We start from the raw sequence: 22,769 nt of genomic DNA, 5'->3' as shown, positions 1-22,769 counted from the left end.
GAAAGGAGGGTATAAGATGAACATCAACAAAAGCAAAACGGGGATAATGGAATGTAGTCGAATTAAGTCGGGTGATGCTGAGGGAATTAGATTAGGAAATGAGACTTGTTCAAATGGTTCAAATGGCTCTGAGCACTATGGGACGCAACTGCTGAGGTTATTAGTCCCCTAGAACTTAGAACTAGTTAAACCTAACTAACCTAAGGACATCACAAACATCCATGCCCGAGGCAGGATTCGAACCTGCGACCGTAGCGGTCTTGCGGTTCCAGACTGCAGCGCCTTTAACCGCACGGCCACTTCGGCCGGCAATGAGACTTGTTAACATCGAGTATAGATTTAAGTGTCAGGAAGTCATTTCTGAAAGTATTCGTATGGAGTGTAGCCATGTATGGAAGTGAAACATGGACGATAAATAATTTAGACAAGAAGAGAATAGAAGCTTTCGAAATGTGGTGCTACAGAAGAATGCTGAAGATTAGATGGGTAGGTCACATAACTAATGAGGTGGTATTGAATAGAATTGGGGAGAAGAGGAGTTTGTGGCACAACTTGACAAGAAGAAGGGATCGGTTGGTAGGACATGTTCTGAGGCATCAAGGGATCAGAAATTTAGTATTGGAGGGCAGCGTGGAGGGTAAAAATCGTAGGGGGAGACCAAGAGATGAATACACTAAGCAGATTCAGAAGGACGTCGGCTGCATTAAGTATTGGGAGATGAAGCTTACACAGGATAGTGTAGCATGGAGAGCTGCATCAAACCCGTCTCAGGACTGAAGACCACAACCACAACAACAACAACAACAACAACAACAACAACGTTGATCCCTCGTCCGTGTCTACTCCGCTAACATACTTTTGTTACCGCGTACTTTTGTTACCACAACGCCATCAGGCAGCATCCAGCATAGTGTTTGTTTTGGTTGATCAGTGTACATTCTCAATGTGTAGAAGGACGATGTGCAACATATCCTTGACATAGTGTATGGTGTTCGCTCGTGCCTCTTCTTCTGCTCGCATTCGCCATTCAGTATGAAACGCTGTTCTACGCGTACTTCAACCACTTAAGTACAGCCCAGAATGGGACTTCTTTCGAACAGGTCCAGGTTTGGGCATCCCGAATTTAAGTATGGTGTAACTGTGATTCTCACTGTCTCCGAAGCTGCCATTTATCGCGTCTTGTGTTTCGGACGAGGACCTGTATATGATTTGATTTAGTGATATAACTGCTTCGATATCAAATCATTTATATATCCCTTTCCGTAATATGATTGTGTCAAATATTTTTATTTGCCATGTTATTACGTACCGACTGCTTCCATTTGAAAGGAAGGTCCTCAGGAAAATATTTGGACCAGTCCGAGATGAGACTACTGGAGAATGGAGAAGACGCCATAACACAGAATTAGAAGGGCTGTACAAGGAGCCTATAACACTGCTGTCTGCTACTGCAATACCATGACCTTAAAGTAGGAGGCAGGGCGTGAAATAAAACCATAAAGCAACAGAGTAGTGTTACCCTCTGGGAGGAATTTTGTTATGTTGACCGTGTTGTACCTAACGGAGGTGGCTTATCGGAAGTGAAAGTCAGTATTACGTAAATATTTAAACAGTACAAACAATATTTTACCTATCTATACCGTTCAAAGAACAAGAGAAACAGTCGGCAGTCTAATTAGGCAAGAGAATGATTGACATTCTTGTTCAAGAAATCAAGTATGAGTAACTTTAATGGACAAACGCAACCTATATTTTGCCACACCCGAGTGCAATGAACTATGACACTTGCATATGTTAACGTAAAGGTTGGAAGTAACAGCTAGAGCAGCACAAACTATTTGCAAAAATATAACAGATAAGGATGCACACTATTACTTTCAGGGCTTATTCAAACTGCATGGTCTTCATAACGTTACTGTTAATACACACTGTAGAATCACAAATTGGACATTGCAAAATTATGAGCTGGTAACAGGTTAAGTCTCTCTCAGTTAATTACTTTTCTATTAAGAAAGAAGGTTAAATGGAATTCATTAACAGGTTACTTCTCACTGTCTTTTGAATAAAGAAATTATGGTTTTCATAAATAGTGGTCTTCCCATTACTTGTTACCTAGCATTAGCACAATAGACAAACTATGGCTCCTATTATACTATTAATATGCACTTCCAATGCACAAGAGAGACTAACACTTCGCAATCATGAAGATACAACTTTCTACTATTGCAGTTATCCACTTTTACTACAATGAAACACAATGTTGACAAATTTGCAAGAAACTGACTCACCTTTTAAAATTTACTGCAGGCAGCTCTATGATCATTAACTAAGCAAAACTTTATAAGCCTCAGTTTTAAGAATTTTACCTTTTAAAAGAAACAGCAAATTGTCTTCATTACCACAGTCTTCTACTCTCAAGTAAATGATTAAATAGGTGACCATGAAACTCCAAAAAAACTTTAAATTGGACTGTTTCCATCACTGGAAGGCTTTCATTTTTTCCACAAACTAGGACACTCGGTAATCATAGTTCAAATGGAGAGGAACCTGAGAGGTGTTGTGATATGGAACAAACCAAGGTAGGTACGTGAATTCAGTTATAAGTTACCTTACATTTGTGCACACTAAAACATCCAATGAGCTGATCCTTCCCTGTACGTTATTATAGTATTCCGTTATAATGATTGCGCAATGTGGTGGCAGCTGCATATTGGTAGGTGGATTTGCAGGCAGAATTGCTGGACTCTGTCCCTTCTTGGTGGCGATGATGGATACCAATTCCAGAATCGTTCCAGCTATTTATCCATCCATCCGAGGCATTGGAAAGTGGCAGAAAAAGCCTCTCTCGGAATCATCACAATATACAACTTTTACATGGTAGTGCACAGTTTGGTAACTCGTCCCCAGCTGACTCTTGTTCCACCTTTTCTACCTAGGCCAGCCACGATTTGCGTGCGCAACTAAGTTCCGTTCCCTAGGGGAACTACACAACCTTTTACATAACTAAGAATCCTAAGTGAAGGTCAGCAGTTTACATAACAGAGAACAAACATTTTCAATAAAACAGAACATTTGCATATATTGGTAGTTCTACACAAAATTATTTAAACAAATTCCAAATATATACACTAAGTTTTGTCTCCCTCCAATTGGGACAAAGAATTTAAATGACAGATATACTACATTGCATAGAATCAAACCATGACATCGAAGTTTTAACAAAGAAATGAGTATACAATTTTATGTTACCCGTGCGGTTAAAGGCGCTGCAGTCTGGAACCGCAAGACCGCTACGGTCGCAGGTTCGAATCCTGCCTCGGGCATGGATGTTTGTGACGTCCTTAGGTTAGTTAGGTTTAACTAGTTCTAAGTTCTAGGGGACTAATGACCTCAGAAGTTGAGTCCCATAGTGCTCAGAGCCATTTGAACCATTTTATGTTACCGATTCAAACACTTTTACAGATACTCAATGTTATAACATTAAACCAAAGCAAAAGGCAAAATAAATCCGTACAGCATTAGAGCTATGGTGTTACAAACCTTATAATTTGGGAGTGATGAGACGCAAAGGATTGAAATGAACTGGACGTGTAGTTAGGATGCAGGCAACAAGGTGGCCCAAAATTGCAATTGACTGGATCCCGCAGGCAGCAGAACAGTGGGAAGACTACAAAGAGGAGGATCGGCGGAGTGAGAGAAGACTTCTTGTAGCTGGGAGTTACAGAAAACTGGAGACAGATAGCAGAAGACAGAGAGAGATGGAGAGCTCCAACTGCGGTGGCGCGAGTGGCCACAAGGCCTGATTGAATGAATGAATGAATGTGACGTGGGTGTTTATATTTTTCGTGTCCAGTTGAGTGGTAATAAGCAGCTCACCGTAGAAAATGTTAGTTCTTCCTTGTTTCAAGGCTGCTACAGCTGTCGCCGCATCCCGTATCTGTCGCCAAATGCCTCAGTCTTGCCATTCTAACTCATCCGCTTCCATTCCTCTTCTCTCCATCGCTTCTTGGATATCACTTATCCACACTTTCAGTGGTCTTCTTCTTCTTCTTCTTCTTCTTCTTCTTCCTGGAGGTTTCGATGAAATTACTCTCTTGGGCCATCTGACTTCATCCATTCTTTTGACGTGGTCAAACCATCCTCGCTGTCTCTCTTCTCTTCTATTCTATTCTTAATACTGTAATGTCCTTTCTCGCCAGCAGCTGTGGCCGAGCGGTTCTAGGTGCTTCATTCCAGAACCGCGCTGCTGCTACGGTCACAGGTTCGAATCCTGCCTCGGGCATGTATTTGTGTGATGTCCTTAGGTTAGTTAGGTTTAAGTAGTTCTAAGTTCTAGGGGACTGGTGATCGCAGATGTTGAGTCTCATAGTGCTTAGAGCCATTTGAACCACTTTTTGTCCTTTCCCTTATTTCCTCATTTCTTATATGGTCAAGTCGGGAAATTCTACAGATTGTTCTCAGATGGTCCATCTCTAAACCTCAGTTTCTTTTTATTTATTTCTGTGAGTTCCCAGCAATCACTCCCATACGTTTTTATTGGTTGCACGATGGATTTGTGTAAATCAATTCTAACATTTAAAGTCATTTTTAAGGAGCAGAGTACAGGGTTTAATTTTTGGTTAGCCGTCCTTCGCTGCCTTATTCATTGTTGAATATGTCGGTCACATCTTCCTTCACGTGATAGGCCATACCCAAGTACTTGAACACTCTACATACTTTAAAAAGGGGTCAGCCAATGTCCAGGTTACTTCCCTCTCCGCAACAGATATTCCTTCTTCTCAAAATTAATTTTCAAACTCCACTTTTTACAGTCTTCCAACAACTTGAGAAGCGTTTAAGATACATCCCCTTCGTCGTTTGTTGCAACGACCTGATGATCAGCATAGAAAACAATGTACATACACTGGTTCCCTACTTCAATCTCCACACCCACGCACTGTCTGCATCACTTATTCAGTGCCTGCTGCACATAGATGTTAAGGAGTGTGGGAGACAGAAACCATCCTCGCTTCAGTCCTTAAGTTATTCGGAAGGCCTTAATCACCCCTTTAACACAGTACACTGGTCGCTTTTCACCGTTGCTGAAGGCGTAGTACTGGCGTCGGGCGTTTACGTTACCCTCCATCAATGACCCAAGACATGGCAGTGAAATGTAGCGTGTATGGCAGTCGGTTGTATGGAACCAGCGATGTAAGATGAGTCGAAACGGATACGTGACAGAATGGCAGAGAGGAGTTGTCTGTCTAGCGACAGAAACCTGAACTGCGGACCAGAAATAGTGCGAATATTACTGCCGTCAGCTTGTGAAAAGCAGCCAAGTGAAGTTCGGTATTTGTGGGCCAAAGAGCATAAACAGCGTGAAATTCACAGGGACTTGCGTGGCGTGCATGGGGACGATTGCATGTACTGTAGCAATTGTAAGTAGGCTGTTTAGGTTTTTTTATTGGTAACGCCACGTAGCGCTCTGTATGAAAATCACTGGCTGTGCTGTGTGCAGTCTGTGGCTGGTTTGCATTGTTGTTTGCTATTGTAGTGTTGGGCAGCTGGATGTTAACAGCGCGTAGCGTTGCGCAGTTGGAGGTGAGCCGCCAGCAGTGGCGGATGCGGGGAGAGGGATGGAGTTTTGAGAGCGGATGATCTGGACGTGTGTCCATCTGAGACAGTAAAATTTAAGACTGGATGCCATGAACTGCTATGTATTTATGTATATATATATATATATATATATATATATATATATATATAATGACTTTTGAACACTATTAAGGTAAACACATTGTTCTCTATCAAAATCTTTCATTTACTAAGTATGCCTGTCTGTAGTTAGTGCCTTCAGTAATAGAATCTTTTATTTAGCTGGCAGTATTGGCGCTCGCTGTATTGCAGTAGTTCGAGTAACGAAGATTTTTGTGAGGTAAGAATTCATGAAAGGTATAGGTTATTGTTAGTCAGGGCCATTCTTTTGTACGGATTACTGAAAGTCAGATTGCGTTGCGCTAAAAATATTGTGTGTCACTTTAGTGAATGTCTGAGTACGCTCAGTTTTGATCAGCTGTTTGAAAATCAAACAACATAAGATGTTTATCAGCACAGTAATTCATAAATTTTTCTAAGGGGACGTTACACAATGTCTCTAAGCGGTGCGCATTCTGCCAAAGGCGCCTTGTGAACATTTGTGATTCGCCAAGCTACTGCTCCCCGGTAACAGCTGCAACTCTGCAGTATGTCGGAGGCATTGAAGCAGCAATTTTGAACGACTGTCGTGTGCAATGGGGGAACCTTATCGCAACAGTTCATTTCCTATTGTGCGATGTACGATATTGTTCATGACACCTTGAAATTTCGTAAAGTTGCTGCTCGCTAGGTGTCTAAGAACCTGACAGACAACCACTAGGGCCAGAGTATGATGACAAGCTTGGCTCACTTAACGCGTTATGGCGGAGAAGAACTTGGCTTTCTGGAAGGAATCGTAACTGGCGACGACTCGTGGGAGTCCCACTACACGCCCGAAACCAACCAGGCCTCTATGGAGTGGGAACATGGTTTCCCAGTGTGAAGAAAATTCAAAGTGACTCAGTATGCTAAGAAAGTACTTGTGGTAGTTTTGTGGGCTATGCATAGTGTTATCGGTGGACTTCGCTGAACAAGAAACCACTGCGAATACTACAGCACACGTTAAAAGTTTGGTTAAGCTGCGTTAGGCCGTTACTGGCAAACGCCACAACATTAATTCTGAGGGTGTCAAGCTTCTGCATGACAATGCTTGCCCCCATGTTGCTACTCCTTTTCGTGAGAAAATTGCCAAACTTGGGTGGGAAGTGGTCCAGCATCCACCATGCAGTCCAGACATTGCACCACAGGGCTTACTTAATCTCTTTGGTTCCAAGAAGAAATTGCTGGCGGGCCAACGCTTTGCTACAGATGAAGTGAAATCAGCAGGCTGTATATGGCATACTCCAACCAAACGGACTTTTGCGAACAGGGCATATTGAAACTGCTACCACGATAGCAGAAATGTGTTAAGAACAGTGGTGACTAAGTAGAAAACTAGGTAAAAAATATGAGTTCATTTGTGATTTTTTGCTTTGTTAGTTATTAAACGTCTTGGTAACACTATTTTTCTGCGCTACTTTCCGATTTCCTCTCGAATGTTGGCAGGATTATGATACCAGTGCCGCACCGCAAGATTCTCGGGTGCAAATGTCATTGTCAGGCGTGGTAAACCTTTTGGCGACGGGGAATCCTTTATCTAGAAACACAATGGAAGATAGAAGCCTAAAACTGGCGGAATACGTAAAGGAACAACAAAAATGATATCGAGCTCTCTTACATTATGCTGTATCTTGACGAAAGCATAGATGTAACTAGATCTGTCGTTTTAGACGAGTTCGCTCGATATTGTGTTGTAAATAAGATCACAGAAGAATTGATTGCGATATTAACGTTGTCAGTTACTACTAAGGATAAAGATATTTGTGCGGCTGTTAAACATTCGTTTACTGAAAAACAAATATATTTAAGGAATATTGTTTCAACACTACTGATGGTGCTCCCAACATAGTTAACAAAAACTGGTTAGTTAATTCCAAGCACTAGGTCGATATTGTATTTTTTAATTCTAGTGCACCATACATCAGCGAAACTTGTGTGCAAAGGGTGGTTTCGCTTTCCTTGATGATATAATATCCTTAGTCAGAAAATAGTGAACCTAAAACTGTCGTAAGCCTTTAGCAAAAGAAAATTCGAAACGTAATTAGATGAAGTCAAGGCGGTGTGCAATTGCTTACTGATGTATAACAACGTTCGCTAGTTGCGCCGCGGCAACGCAATTGAAAGATCTGTGCATTGTTTGGGAGAAATAGGGCAGTTTTTATGAAGTTAAGGAAAAATTGCGCAAAATTCACACTCAATGGATGTTATCTGGATTTAAAAAACTGATATTTCTTTACGGACATGTGCCAGTAGCTCAATGATTTGAAGATAAGAACTTCAACGTGTAAACTAAATAACTATTGCTATGATAGGTAATATTCTCGCTGTTGAGGCTAAACTAAGTTTTTGATAACGAAATTTCTTCCAAAACTATATTTCCCAAATTTTAAAAAAATTACCAGACACATGGGTTTTTACGGAAAGCAAGACAAAAAAAGATCCCCGAGGAGTTTTTCCATACATTCTTCAATTGAAGAATTTTCATCAAGGTTTTTTCAGTTCGAAGAGTTGTCAGGAACAATAAAATTTGTTATACATCCAGATGTGACTTCACTGGATAAACTCACCTAAATTTGATCCGTCAGCAATTCGAAAATAAGAAATTGAAATGTAGCTGATTTATTTTTAGTCTAGTTGAATATGAACTGAAAAATTTATCGTACCAAGGCAAGAATTCGAAGTAGATGATTTAGAAAGAGTATCAGGCAATATGGGCGAAAAAGGTCGACATTGAAATTATAAAAACGTGGAATTCAATTCCAGACACACAATGCTGTCTGAAGAAACTGGAGTCTGCTATTTTGACAATATTTTCATCTGCGTGTGCCTGTGAACCATTATTTCCGGAATTGGATGACATTAAAGACTCACTGAGAAACTGTTTCTTGGATAACTGGAGTTCAGATTGCATTTTGCTAAAAGTTTCAAAGTATGCAATAATGTAAGTTACTTAACATCGAATTTGCAAAAGCAGCACTCACATTAAATTTTCTTACCTTTACATAATATAAAAAAGTTTATTTTATGATTGCTGTACGAAAGGTCTATTTCTGGTTACAAATAAAGAATATTAATATAGACTATCAGGTTTTTTTCAGTAATCAGTAAAGCCCAAATTTTTATGCATTAACAAATTTTAAAGTGTGTGCATTCAAGCATTATCATATGTCTAAAAATGCACAGAAGAACAGGAAAAAAAAGGATAATATGAGGTATCAAAATTTAGTTCTACAGTTAATTTGCTGGCATGCCATGGCTGTATTAAGCTTTTCTTTCTTAAAAATGGCACATAGATGTACATAGTGTTGGCGTCCCTGCTTTAGGAGATCTAACCATCAGAGAGTGGCTTCATTTGGCTACGACATGGATGAAGAAACTTGTGGTCTCTCTTTCTTGGCTTATTGAAGCCATTATCAAGCGTAGAGGCGGCTCTACAGGATATTTGTGTGGTGCGTCCTGACAAGCTACTAACCTTTTGTCCGATGAGCTCCACGTAAACATAACAAAAATAATTATAGTTATATTTTCCCGTAGCTTATTACAGTTATAGTCACTGGTGTAGAAGTATGCGAAGCAATAACGGCAGTGTTTTCTACGTTAACGTGAGCGCCAAGATGTCGACTATCGATTGCGTCACCTCGCACGACAGACAGTTTGCGAATGCTGTCAGGAGAGTCGGCGCTGACAATGGCCGTCAGTGGAGCGGGCGGCTGGCAGCAGTATTCACGTCAGCGCCCACACAAAGGCAGGCCCCCTCCCACCCACCCGCCCTCCCGCCCTCCTACCACCGCCTCAGAAACGCGCCCGGCGCTCGCTCACGGGGCGACGCCAAATTGCTTTCAGGCGGCCCGATTAACGGCCGCTAAACGCTACAATAACCCGACTCGTGTGAGGTTATGTTCGCCTGGCTCAACGTTTCTCTCCGCACCTTCGAGTTCCCCAGACAGACTTTCACCCAAGGACGCAACCTGCAATGAGATTTTCTTTGTAAGGCCGAACAGCGACGCTGATTCTCTCCGTCCCCTTTGTCCCCTCTTGCTTCTTTTAGTATTATTCGTTGACGTGACTGTAAGGCAAAAGCCTGGTTGTGTCGTAGTGTACAGCATGCTCGAACCACATTAGAGCTGCTAAATTTGAAATTGCTGTTCCATAGTAAATAACAAAATCTCCTCCCCTCAATATTTGGGGATAACATGAAGCTACTTGCCAGTAAGTGTCATTAGATCCGTTTTTTACCAAGGAATTGCTGTCTTATTTTGAACACTATCCAGTGTTGTGACCGTAGCACATTTTAATTTTTAATCTTGCTTTTGTGACCATAATAGCAGACTTAGAGAAAGCGCTTGACGATGTTGACTGGAATACTCTCTTTCAAATAAACAAAAGAAAAATTCGGAGTAGGTATTAAAGTCCATGGAGAAGAAATAAAAACTTTGAGGTTCGCCGATGACATTGTGATTCTGTCAGAGACAGCAAAGGACCTGGTAGAGCAGTTGAATGGAATGGACCATGTCTTGAAAGGAGGATATAAGATAAACACCAACAAAAGCAAAACGAGCATAATGGAATGCAGTCGAATTAAGTTGGGTGATGCTGAGGGAATTAGATTAGGAAATGAGACACTTAACGTAGTAAAGGAGTTTTGCTATTTGGGGAGCAAAATAAGTGATGATGGACGAAGTAGAGAGGATAAAAAATGTAGACTGGCAACGGCAAGGAAAGCGTTTCTGAAGAAGAGAAATTTGTTAACATCGAGTGTAGATTTAAGTGTCAGGAAGTCATTTCTGAAAGTATTTGTATGGAGTGTAGCCATGTATGGAAGTGAAACATGGACGATAAATAGTTTGGATAAGAAGAGAATAGAAGCTTTCGAAATGTGGTGCTACAGAAGAATGCTGAAGATTAGGTGGGTAGATCACATAACTAATGAGGAAGTATTGAATAGGATTGGGGAGAAGAGGATTTTGTGGCACAACTTGACTAGAAGAAGGGATCGGTTGGTAGGACATGTTCTGAGGCATCAAGGGATCACCAATTTAGCATTGGAGGGCAGCGTGGAGGGTAAAAATCGTAGAGGGAGACCAAGAGATGAATACACTAAGCAGATTCAGAAGGATGTAGGTTGCAGTAGGTACTGGGAGATGAAGAAGCTTGCACAGGATAGAGTAGCATGGGGAGCTGCATCAAACCAGTCTCAGGACTCAAGACCACAACAACAACAATAGCAGTCCAGGCTCCATAGGCAAACAGCCAGCCAACTTTAAGAAATAGTCCACCAAGATGTACGGACAAGGTAAGTGGTGGAGGCTTGTTGACCAAATAACTTAGTGTTTGCCTTCCTGCCAGAGGAAACAGCATAAATCAAAATTGCGGAATGGAAGACGCAAACACCAGGGCGGTAATACAGCAAGGGAGAGTGTCAGTCACGGGCAGAAAAGACTCGTGTAGAACCAAATTAAGTTGTATGGAGCTAGAAACGAAAGTGTCGTGTGGAACCGAAGGCATTCTTGCGGAAGCCGACCAATTAGAAACGAGAGTGTCATGTGGAACCGTAGGCATTCTTGTGAAATCCGGTCACTTAGAAATGAAGGGGTCGTGTGAAACAAATGAACTCGTGTGCACCCAAGTACACGAGAAACGAAATAAAAGGCCAGACAGCGGAATAGCTAGAGGCAGAGATTCAGATGCAGATTCAGAGCGAGTGCCGGCAGTTTGGAGATTCTGTAGCGAGACGCCAGCGGGGCCGAGTAGGCCCATAGCAGCCGATAGAGCTGATAAACTACGAGAAGAGGGTGATAGACTGTTGGACACTCAGGAACTGCAGGTCGAGTAGGATTTATAGTGTTTCATTGGAATAATGTTGAACGGAGGCTGTCAGTCTTTGTCTCAATTACTTAGAGAGATTTCAGTACTAACCAAGAACAAATGATTGTTTTGTACTTGTTTTTTATATGTACCAGCAATTACCTTTGAAGTAGCAAGTCCGAATAAATAGACTGAATCTTACTAAGGGTTTTATGGTCCAACACATCACATAAGTATATGTAAGAATCAACTTGATGGAAACTAACCAATCTTTTCTGCCTATTGCACTTCTGTAACCTATTTTCAAGAAACGTATTTGCTTCAAACCAAGGAGATTCTCTCTCTCTCTCTCTCATTTCCAATATAAAGGTTGACAGCAATTTATAACTAACCCATTGTCGTCAACGTCCCGATTGCGCTACACAGTTCGCACTTACTTCATTCTGGTATAGTGAGGCTGTGCTGGGAAGAGACACCAGTCACATTAATGCGACCACCTGTCCAAATCCTGAGCAACCACCTTTTGCAGCACAAGACGTGTAGGAAGGGAGTCTATGAGGTTCTGGAAGGTACCAACAGGGATGTGGAGCCAAGACGACTCCAGTGCCATGGTCAACTGCACTAGGTTCATCAGTTGAGGGTCCGGGACAAGAACAGCTCGATCGAGGTGGTCACACAGATTCTCGACTGAGTTTAACTCCAGGGAGTCTGATGATCAGGGTAGTACGGTAAACTCAGTGCATTTCGAAACATGCGCGAACAAACACACACACACACACACACACACACACACACACACACACACACACAGACAGACAGACAGACAGACAGACAGACACACAGACACACAGACACAGAGACACAGACAGACACACACACACACACACACACACACACACACACACACACACACACACACACACACACACAGAGAGAGAGACACAGAGACAGACAGTGTGTGACACGTGGCACTGTGTGGCAGCACGTGGCACTGTGTGACATGTGGCACAGTCCTGCTGGTAGATGTCATCTTGCCAAGGAAAAAAAAAACTACATGTAGGGGTGGAGCTGGTCCCCAAGTATACATGCGTACTTCCTAAATGACAAGATTACCCACAGAATGCCACGAAAACATTCCCCAGACTCCATCGCTCCGTCCTGATTGCAGGGTCTTTGCTTCCAGAAGCTTCACGCCAATAGCCATCTGTCCCATGAAGCACAAAACGTGACTCATCTGAAAGCGCCATCTGTCGCCGCCCAGCTGTCGTCCAGTTGCGTGCAAATTCCAGTCTTCATCGCTGATAAACAGCAGTCACCATGGGTGTACGAATCAGGCGCCTTCTCAGAGTCCGTATACAGAACGTTCACTGTACAGTCGTTGAAGAGAGACTGTTGCTAGCCTCTTGGTTCATCTGGGCAAGCAGCTGATCGACAATTGAACGTCTGTTCTGCCCAGACATCTTGCAACCGGCGTTCACCTCTGACATCCTTGGCTCATGGTGCACCACAGCTGTTTCGGCGCAAGTTTTGTATAGCCGCATTTTGCCATGCACAGTGCACTTTAACCTCGGTGTCACACGAAAAATTTATGGACTCGGCCCTTTCCGAAACGCTTCTACCCTTGGCCCAAAAGTCAATGATCATACCTTTCTGGACGTCAGATGAAACGCTCCGTTTCGGCACTACAATAACGACTGCACTGTTTTCCACGTCTCCCCTATACGCTTTGTATACCCTCGACTGCCACCTACCGTCTGTGAGCTGTTATGGCACGTTGACATTGAACATAGGCGGTGGTCATATTAACATGGATGGACCGTGTATGCATTGTTTCTAAAAATGATTCTTGACAGACAACTGATGATAGATTTCTACTGTACTTTAGTATTGTTGTTTCCCTGAAAAAGAAGATTCTCTGTCTTATCTTATAAGTGGTTTAGAGTTCCGTCCCTGGTAGCTGAGTGGTTAGCCGGCACGGTAGCTCAGCGTGTTCGGTCCGAGGTTTACTTACCCTCTGTAATAAAAAAACTGAGTTAATCGATCAACGAATTTAAACGGATGTCTTACGACGTTCGCCCCGAGCAGGTGCAACGAACAAAATCGAACAAAATAAGATTAAAAAAAAAGTGTTCAGCGCGACATAATGTTAATCCTAAGGGCCCGGGTTCGATTCCAGGCTGGGTCGGAAATTCTCCGCTTAGGGACTGGGTGTTGTGTTGTTCTAATCATCATCGTTTCATCCCCATCGGCCAGACGGGAGGCCCTATTCACAGGACATTTATTATTAGTGGTTTAGACTTAGTAATAGCAAGAATAACGAACTATGTCAAAATCGATTGTACCAAGGACTTCGTTGAAATCGACGAGATCAGTGTGATAGACTATTGTCCAAGTATAGCCAGTTTCATGTTTCATGAGTGTACCTTGATAGTTCCACTTACAATACTGTGATGTTTCCGAAAACCTACCTCATAAGTGATCGAGTATGAATCACGGTCGTAGTTCTTTGTTTCGAGGAACACTGTTTTCTTAACAAAATGTGTGATTTTGAATGCTATTCTTCTACGACACATTACAATACTACTCTGCAGTCCCTTCGATAGAAGTGAGAAAAAGCTTTGCAGCAACTAGGCTCTCCAGAGTGATAGGTACTGAGTGCTCTAAGATGCTGTGGCGGTATGTACACTGAAGAGCCAAAGAAACTGGTACACCTGTCTGAAGTCGTGTAGGGCACCCGAGAGCTCGTGGACTCGACTAATGTCTGAAGTAGTGCCGGAGGGAACTGACACCATGAATCCTGGAGGGCTGTCCACAAATCCGTTTGAGTACGAGGGGACGCACAATGGACGTTAGTGGATGCAGGTGATCAGACAGTGTCACCTGTCAGAGTCGTATCTACACGTATCACTCCAACTGCACGTGTCCCACACCATTACAGAGGCTCCACCAACTTGAACAGTCCTCTGTTGACATGCAGACTCCATGGATTCATGAGGTTGTCTTCATACCCGCACGCGTCCATCCGCTCGATACAATTTGAAACTAGACTCGTCCGACTAGGCAACATGTTTCCAGACATTAACAGTCCAATGTCGGTGTTGACGCGCCTTTGCGATCTGTAAAGCTTTGTGTCGTGCAGTCAAGTGCACCAGTGAACTTCCGGCTCCAAAAGCCAATATCGACGATGGTTCACACGCTGACACTTGTTGATGGCCCAGCATTGAAATCTGCAGCTATTTGCGGAAGGATTGCACTTCTGTCACGTTGAACGATTCTCTTCAGTCGTCGTTGGTCCCGTTCTTGCAGGATCTTTTTTCCGGGCGCAGCGGTGTCGAAGATTTGATGTTTTACCGGATTCCTGATATTCTGGTCCACTCGTGAAACGATCGTACGGGAAAGTCTTTACTTCCTCGCTACGTCGGAGACGCTGTGTCCCATCGCTCGTGCACCGACTATAACGCCACGTTCAAACTCACTTAAATCTTGATAACCTGTCATTTTAGTAGCACTGTTGGATCTAACAACTGCGCCAGACACTTGTTGTCTCTTGTAGGCGTTGCCGACCGCAGCACCGTATCCTGCCCGTTTGCATATCTCTGCATTTGAATACATATACATTCTTTGGCGCTTCAGTATATATTGTACGGAAAAACAATGTTTTACATTCAAGAATCACTACGAAATTCATTGTTATTGAGAACAGCTAAGGCGTCTCAGGACGATATTGAAGACAGCAATCTTATTTTCTCCACGGTGTTCTCGGATAAATTGGCTATCTCGCCCGGATATACGCGGCGGTCTTTGATGGCGTCAGGTGAGCGCGCCACGCTAAGTGTGTGCGCTTTTTTCGTCGATTTTCAATTTTGCCCTAGAAGGCACACAGTATCCTCACTATCCTAGCCGTCACACAACCATCTATTCATCCAACTGTAGTAAATGATTGTTCTTTCTTTAAAAAAATGTTATCTTTATCATGCACCTTCATGAGTGTATTTTGTGAAAGGGTACAGTACCGCCCGACATTGAAAATAGGTACGAAATACTTCATTATTTTTGTCAAAACAACACATTTTTTTTGTAAAATAACTCAATTTCAATTAATACAGCGAAGCCGGATACCAGTGTGGGAAAGAATGACGATTTATTTATTTAATTGATCACATGTGCACTCCCAGAAAGTAAATCCCTACATCCAGTTTGGTGAGATCTGTGAAATGAATGAATGTATGGTCGTCTGCTAACCGCAGAGAGTAAATGTGAATATATGATCTTTGAGTCGATCCTTTGGCCACCTTTGGTGGGACCAAAGAGATGAAATTTACCAGAGCTTTGAGCGCCTGAAATGTGGCTGACCAATACGATAGCAAGGTGCTTCCCCCACCTCGACACAGGTACGAGAGGACCTAGAGAACGGCCACGTTTCAGCACTCTGCCGCTGGATCTTGTGCTGTTAAGACCTGTTTTGGTTGTGCTCCGTAATGACGAAAGAGTGGAGACATGGTATGCATGTGGAATATTTAAGAGTAGTTTGAAATAATAATTTCTCTATTTCAGCAACTTTTGTGGGGAGAATTAAATGTCAGGCAGGTAATATTAATGGGATTGTAGTAATCTTCGGAAGTGACCAACGGTCACAATGAAACCACGTGTAGCAATAAGTTGAAATACTTCCGTGTGCGTAAGTTAAGCTGAATTACTAGCGTGTGTACAATAAGTTGAAATATTTAAGAAATAGCGTGTGTACCATAAGTTGAAATATTTAAGAAATGGCGTGTGCAGGACTTGAAATTAGAGACGAGTACTTCCACGTAGTGAGTACTGTGTGAGTCTCAAACTGTGTATGAGACAAAGGATAAAGAGAAGTACTCGTCCATGGTATCAGTTGAGGACTCGCGTGTGTGATGAATATGTACTCAATATTACCTTGCGTGATATAATTCCGTGTGACGCTAGATTCAAACTCTGAGAGAGAAGCAAGGTGAGTCGGCCGTCTATCCAGCAACGCCACTTGGCTTGCATTGCACAGGAAGAAGTGCATATATCTCCAGAGTTCATAGTAGGAAAGTAGAATTACAAAGTGGGGCAGTGTCGTGTGAAACTGGGATAAATATTAATTGAAGTGGGAAAGCTGAAAGTGATAATGTTGTGACCATTCTCTGTGTAGTATTTCATGTTGTAGTGTGGTGTATGTCATGTAATTTAAGCATTTGTGGATTGCATGGAAGAGTAGCAAGGTGCTTTCAAAAGATTAGTGGGTTATACTTGTTCCTTCTGTACCGCTCGGCCTGGAGGAAAGTTTCGTGATGATGATTGGGAGAGTCGATGGGTGAGAAATAATAAAAGATCCACCATCCTGTCCAGAAAGTGCACTGTAGCGTTAAATAATTACGAGACCATAATAAAGAGATTCACCAATGTTAAGCCATGCCCACTGGGCGGAATTTCTCGTGTGTTATTGTTGTAAGTTATAGAATTTGTCTGTTTAGGTTAGAGAATTTATCGGAATAAATAAGACAGTGAAAAGAAAGAGATTGGTAGACTTTTCCTTCGAATTGTATGTTGTCATAATGTCCCGAATTTATAATGTGTGCGCCATTCATATTCAGTGCGGTGGCCACGTGTTGACAAAGGCCGTTAAATAAAAAAGAAAGAAAATGTGGTATTGCCAGTGCGTAGTGAACAGTCAGAGTTCTGTAAATTACTGATAGTCAGTTGCGTGTTTCCGTTGCGTATTAATCATATGGGAGGATATCTTGTAACTTAAGTGTGAGTACGAGAGTTCATGTTACTCGATAAATAAGAATGAGTCCACTCGCTTGGCAGACCACTCATCTTGCAGGCCTGACTGCTTGATGCCACAGTATGAGCAAGGCATGTGGGTGCCTCTCATTTGTTGATCCACCAATAAATCTAAATTAGTATGTGAAGCGGAAACACTTTGCACGAATACTTAATCTCAATGAATCAAATGAAAAGAAGTGTGCCAAAACACTTTAACCCACTTTATATATCAGTTTAAATGTGTTGGTACCGTAACCATGTGCATGTACGGGTAACAATCCTTAAATGGAATGGAAGCTGCGAGCGTGGATGAGTGTGTGACGGCTACGATAATGAGCGCTGGTAAAGGTGGATTGTTGTTCACAGAAAGCTGCTATGGGAGCAGACGCAGCAAAATAACACTAGGGCACTAGAGAAGAAAAGATGAATCAAGATGTGAAGTTAATCTGCACTACTAACAGTTTGAGCTCCGAAATAAAAATCTTTAAGCGCTACCTACCTTCTCGTCACCACAACGAAGAGCCTCGGATATTATGCAACATTCCATTAATAATTTTGCCTCTGCACACAACAGAAACACCATCACATTTAAAAAACACTGTAGTATATGCTTGCTTACATCTGTTAAATAATGATCGCTTAATCATGGGAGAAGTTATATGAAGTAGGGTTCAGAAAGGGAATTCAGTATCACAAATACTAAAGATTAATTCAAAGACAAAACGAACTTGGGACCTTGCTGCAACGAGATTCTTGATCAAGAAAAAAATAAAAAAAGAAAAAATACAGGAATCTAATATGATATACTGAAGTTAATTATGTGATACTTCGATATCGTTAGGGAGACAGAGAAATGAACAAAATTAGAGTTGCTCATATGTACAACTCACATTTTCAAAAAAGAAATAATTCAATGAACTCTGCATCCAAGATGCAGAAACAAAGAGCTCCTCACAATATGGACTCTGAGATATGATACTGTGTGATGTTACAGTAAATAGCGACACTTACGTCTTTAAGCCACACAGTCAGGAAGCATATGATCAGAAACACTCGTTCGAGGCGTGGCAACAAGCTTGTAGCCAATATGAAGAATGCAGATGTTCCTCGAAGCGTGAAAATAGAGGGTAATCTGGCATACAAACAAACAAAGTTTGCTAGACTGATACCGAGTTTTGACAGTCTTTTACTATGGTTGACGTAGTATGCACAGTGTCTAGAAGGGGAAGCAATACACAGGATCGGCCGTACATAAATACTGTTAATACACTGCTGAATTTATAATTTTTCATGGGAACGGAACAATGGGACTCTTGTTGACGTCCATGCTGAAAAGTGGGCATTTGAGGGCTAAGGCACTCTTGTGCTCAAACAAGCATATTCAAAAAACACAACTCTGATAGGTTTTAACAGTTGCATAAAGTAAGTCCTCTGACATCATTTGCATCTGTTGCACACAACGTGGATCTCAGTTTTCTGTGTTATTAACTGAGGAGCCTTTGTTAGGGGTCATGGAGCGATAGTTTGTAAGAATCAGTAAGCGTAAGGTGCATGTAACATAACCAACACTGTAATGCACTCCACACGTTTTAATGTGTCAGACAGGACGTTAACACTTTGGAATGATACAGAAATTTATTGAGATAACTTACAGAATCGGTGGATTTGTCCTTTTGTAGCAAACAACCTCAAGTTTCAGGTAGAAGTGAACTGTCATTTTGGTCTAATATGAGTGCTATTTGCGTTGCGGCAATCATGCACCGGTAATCATACTCTTCCCACACTCGTTGCAGTAAATAGGGTGGAAATTGTGGAACGGCAGTGTAGATTCGATTTTTCAGGTCGGCTAAATAGTTTGCTAGCGGAGGAACATACGCAGTCTTTTACGAAATCCCAGAGAAAGAAATCCTGTAGTATCAAGCTCGGAGAGCGAGGAGGCGATGCGATTAGCCCTTCACGGCCAATCCACCGCCATGAGAACCGATTGTAGAGGAATCCTCGAACTTCATCACTGAAGTCGGTCGTGTACCGTAGTCTTGTAGGTAGTGAACTATTCCATCTCGGTCATTTTCATCGATCTGTGGAATTAAAAAGTTTTCAAGCAGATCCAGATACACAATATCAGTAAGTTTTCTCCACGAAGAAGGAAAGGGCCACACAATTTCAGTTTGCTAAGGGCACAGATCACATTAACTGTGGAGCTGTCACGAACGTGTTCAAGGGTCCTATGTGGATTTTTTTGCCTCATATTCTGCAGTTGTGGGTGTTGACAATGCCACTGAACTGAAATGTTGATTCATCGCCGAAGATCATTGTATTCAGGAATGTCTCGACGTCCATTTTCCGATGCATTTCCGCACAGACTTCCCCACCAGGTACCTTATCTGCATCATTAATGTGCTGTCTCACTGTGAATCTTTATGATCTGAAGTCTAAGCGTCTACGCAGTATTGGCCAAACTGTCTTTTTTTTTTGGAATACTAATCTCGCCAGACGCACGTGGCGTTGATTTTTGCAGACTGCGGGCAAAGCTCTGCGTAACCTTTTCGACATAATCATCAGCACGCGGACGACCAGGCGATACCAGTGAACAACCCGTGCCAACGAAGTTCTGGTACCAAGAGTAAATTTTATGCCTGCTTGGAGGTTCTTTAGCGTATTCGGCGCGAAATTTACGTCGAACAATTGTTGTAAGTTTCGTTTCATGAAACCAAATCACACAGTGAGCACGCTCCACACCACTAAAAGTAACCATTTTAAGTGCGCACTATGCTAGGCGCTCCTGGTGACGAAATGGGGTACTAATGCACTACATGAAGTAAAGTCGAGGCTGTTTGCTACGAGTTACCACATCTACTGATTCAGTAAGTCATCGCAAAAAATTTCTATATCATTCCAAAGTTGTACAGTCCTTTTCGATTCACCCTGAGAGGTGGCATGAGCCCCCTCTCATATTTCTATCTTACGATTTTCCTCTCTAATTGCATGCGGTGAAAAGTCGCTATTCCTTCACACGCGGACTTCCCACGCAGCGTCTCTCGTCACCCGGGTGGTCCGGTGACAGGCGGGCTCTGCTGATGTTGAAAGTGTAAGCCGACAGGTGTGAGGGAGTCGAGTGAATGCTTTGCAGACGCCGACATTGTCAAAATACACGCCCGGAGGGGCCTGAAGTAGCGGCTGGGCTAGAGGTTCCGTTACTTCCCAGAAACTTAGCGAAAACACTTTCTGGTGGGCTACCAGCAAGGCGTGGGAATGACTTGTGTACCCAGGCAGTTGTGGCGGGAAAATTCCCGCGCTTTCTGCAAAATAGTAACTGTGATTGGCTTACTCAGGGCATAGCTCCGTGACGTAGCAAAATCAGCGCAGAAATTGGCGCCAAGAATCTCCATTGGTGGAATGGTAGTGCTCCGGCAATGGAGTGGAATTTTCCGCCGGTTTTCGAGTTGCTGATTGGAACGTTTAACCACGGCCACTGTCGTGGGGGCGGGAATGTTGGGTGTTCAGCTTGTACGGGTGCTCTAGGGGTAGTCGGCTCTCGCCTTTCGGTCGGAGTAGGTTACAAGACTGAGCTCTCGCTGCTCTGGACAGCCTGCCTTCCGTTGGCTGTCTAATATACTTTTATTTAATTGTAACTGTTTGACGAAGTTGTTGAAGTTTCGACTTCAACGTAACTTTCCGAGTACAGTTGGGAATTGAGCGTTCTGCGTACAAGCGGCTTATGTTGTCTGTCTTGAGCAGTTTTGGCTAAAGTTGACTGTATCGGAGTTACAATGTGACTTCGCTCGATAAAATCAATCACTGTAGCGTCAGTGATTGTGTGGCGAGCCTTCTTCGTCTCCCTCAGAGGTGCATTTGTATTGCTAGGAAGTCTTTAGTCTGGAACAACCAGACCAGGATAATTACTTTCGGGCTATACTCGCGACATTATCATCACCACGACGGGACGTCGAAGCAACCAGCCATCGCCTCCGGTAAGCCAGATCGTGTTCTGGCAGTTTAGAAGACAGTTTGGTAATGTATGTCTGCAGCACCGGCAGATAGGGATTTTCCTAGGTGATAATCCGAGCTCAGCAGAGCGCGCCTGTTCGTCTTTCTCTAACTTTGTTCTGTCTTGGGTGTTCATCGTCTGAGTTCTCACTAATGTAGCAGCAATTTATGTTGGGTTGCCTGTGTGCCTCTCTTAAGATTTGAGTGGCAAGGAATTGGCTCCACATACCACTTCGTCATAATCCTAACAATCTAGTTTAGGGACAACTTCACCTTCACAGCGTTTGAGTGTCCAGTTTGAGCCAATTTGATGTATTGTAAATGTTTCATGTGTTTTTGTTTATTATTTTGTGTTTAGTCTTAATAAATCATATTGTTATTTTGGACAGAACTTTCATTCTGTTAATCGCTAGAGCAACCCATTTCTCACTACGTCAGTGAAGCCTTCGTTTATTTAACTTATTTATCAAATTAAATTATTGCAGGTGCCAAACTCTTTTCTACTCCACTGGCAGGATTGATTACAGTCAGTTCGCGTAATTTTTTTAATCCATGTGCAACACCAAAAGTCGGAGTTAGAATAGGGGGGGCATATGTAGATTCTAGAAGAATTTAGTGTTAAATACACTGCTAGCCCCGGCACCTCGCAACCCTCTATAAGGGGTGGCTTTGGCAGTTAGTGTGTGCGTGTGAGCGAGCGCGTGCGCAATGCTTATGGAAAGACGTTTGGAGGAAGAAGTAGTACTACTGCAAACACTTTGTACATATTCTGGATGGGTGAGAAGTATATACACCACTCGCCATTAAAATTGCTACACCACGAAGATGACGTGCTACAGACATGAAATTTAACCGACAGGAAGAAGATGCTGTGATATGCAAATGATTGGCTTTTCAGAGCATTCACACAAGGCTGGCGCCGGTGGCGACACCTACAACGTGCTGACATGAGGAAAGTTTCCAACCGATTTCTCATACAGAAACAGCAGTTGACCGGCGTTGCCTGGTGAAACGTTGTTGTGATGCCTCGTGTAACGAGGAGAAATGCGTACCATCACGTTCCCGACTTTGATAAAGGTCGGATTGTAGCCTTTCACGATTGCGGTTTATCGTATCGCGACATTGCTGATCGCGTTGGTCGAGATCCAATGACTGTTAGCAGAATATGAAATCGGTGGGTTCAGGAGGGTAATACGGAACGCCGTGCTGGATCCGAACGGCCTCGTATCACTAGCAGTCGAGATGACAGGCATCTTACCCGCATGGCTGTAACGGATCGCGCAGCCACATCTCGATCCCTGAGCCAACACATGGGGACGTCTGCAAGACAAGAACTATCTGCACGAACAGTTCGACGACGTTTGCAGCAGCATGGACTATCAGCTCGGAGACCATGGCTGCGGTTACCCTTGACGCTGCATCATAGACAGGAGCGCCTGTGATGGTGTACTCAACGACGAACCTGGGTGCACGAATGGCAAAAC

The sequence above is a fragment of the Schistocerca serialis genome, chromosome 6 (genome assembly GCF_023864345.2).
Source record: "Schistocerca serialis cubense isolate TAMUIC-IGC-003099 chromosome 6, iqSchSeri2.2, whole genome shotgun sequence".
In the NCBI taxonomy this organism is placed as follows: domain Eukaryota; kingdom Metazoa; phylum Arthropoda; class Insecta; order Orthoptera; family Acrididae; genus Schistocerca; species Schistocerca serialis.
This window is presented reverse-complemented; position numbering follows the sequence as displayed.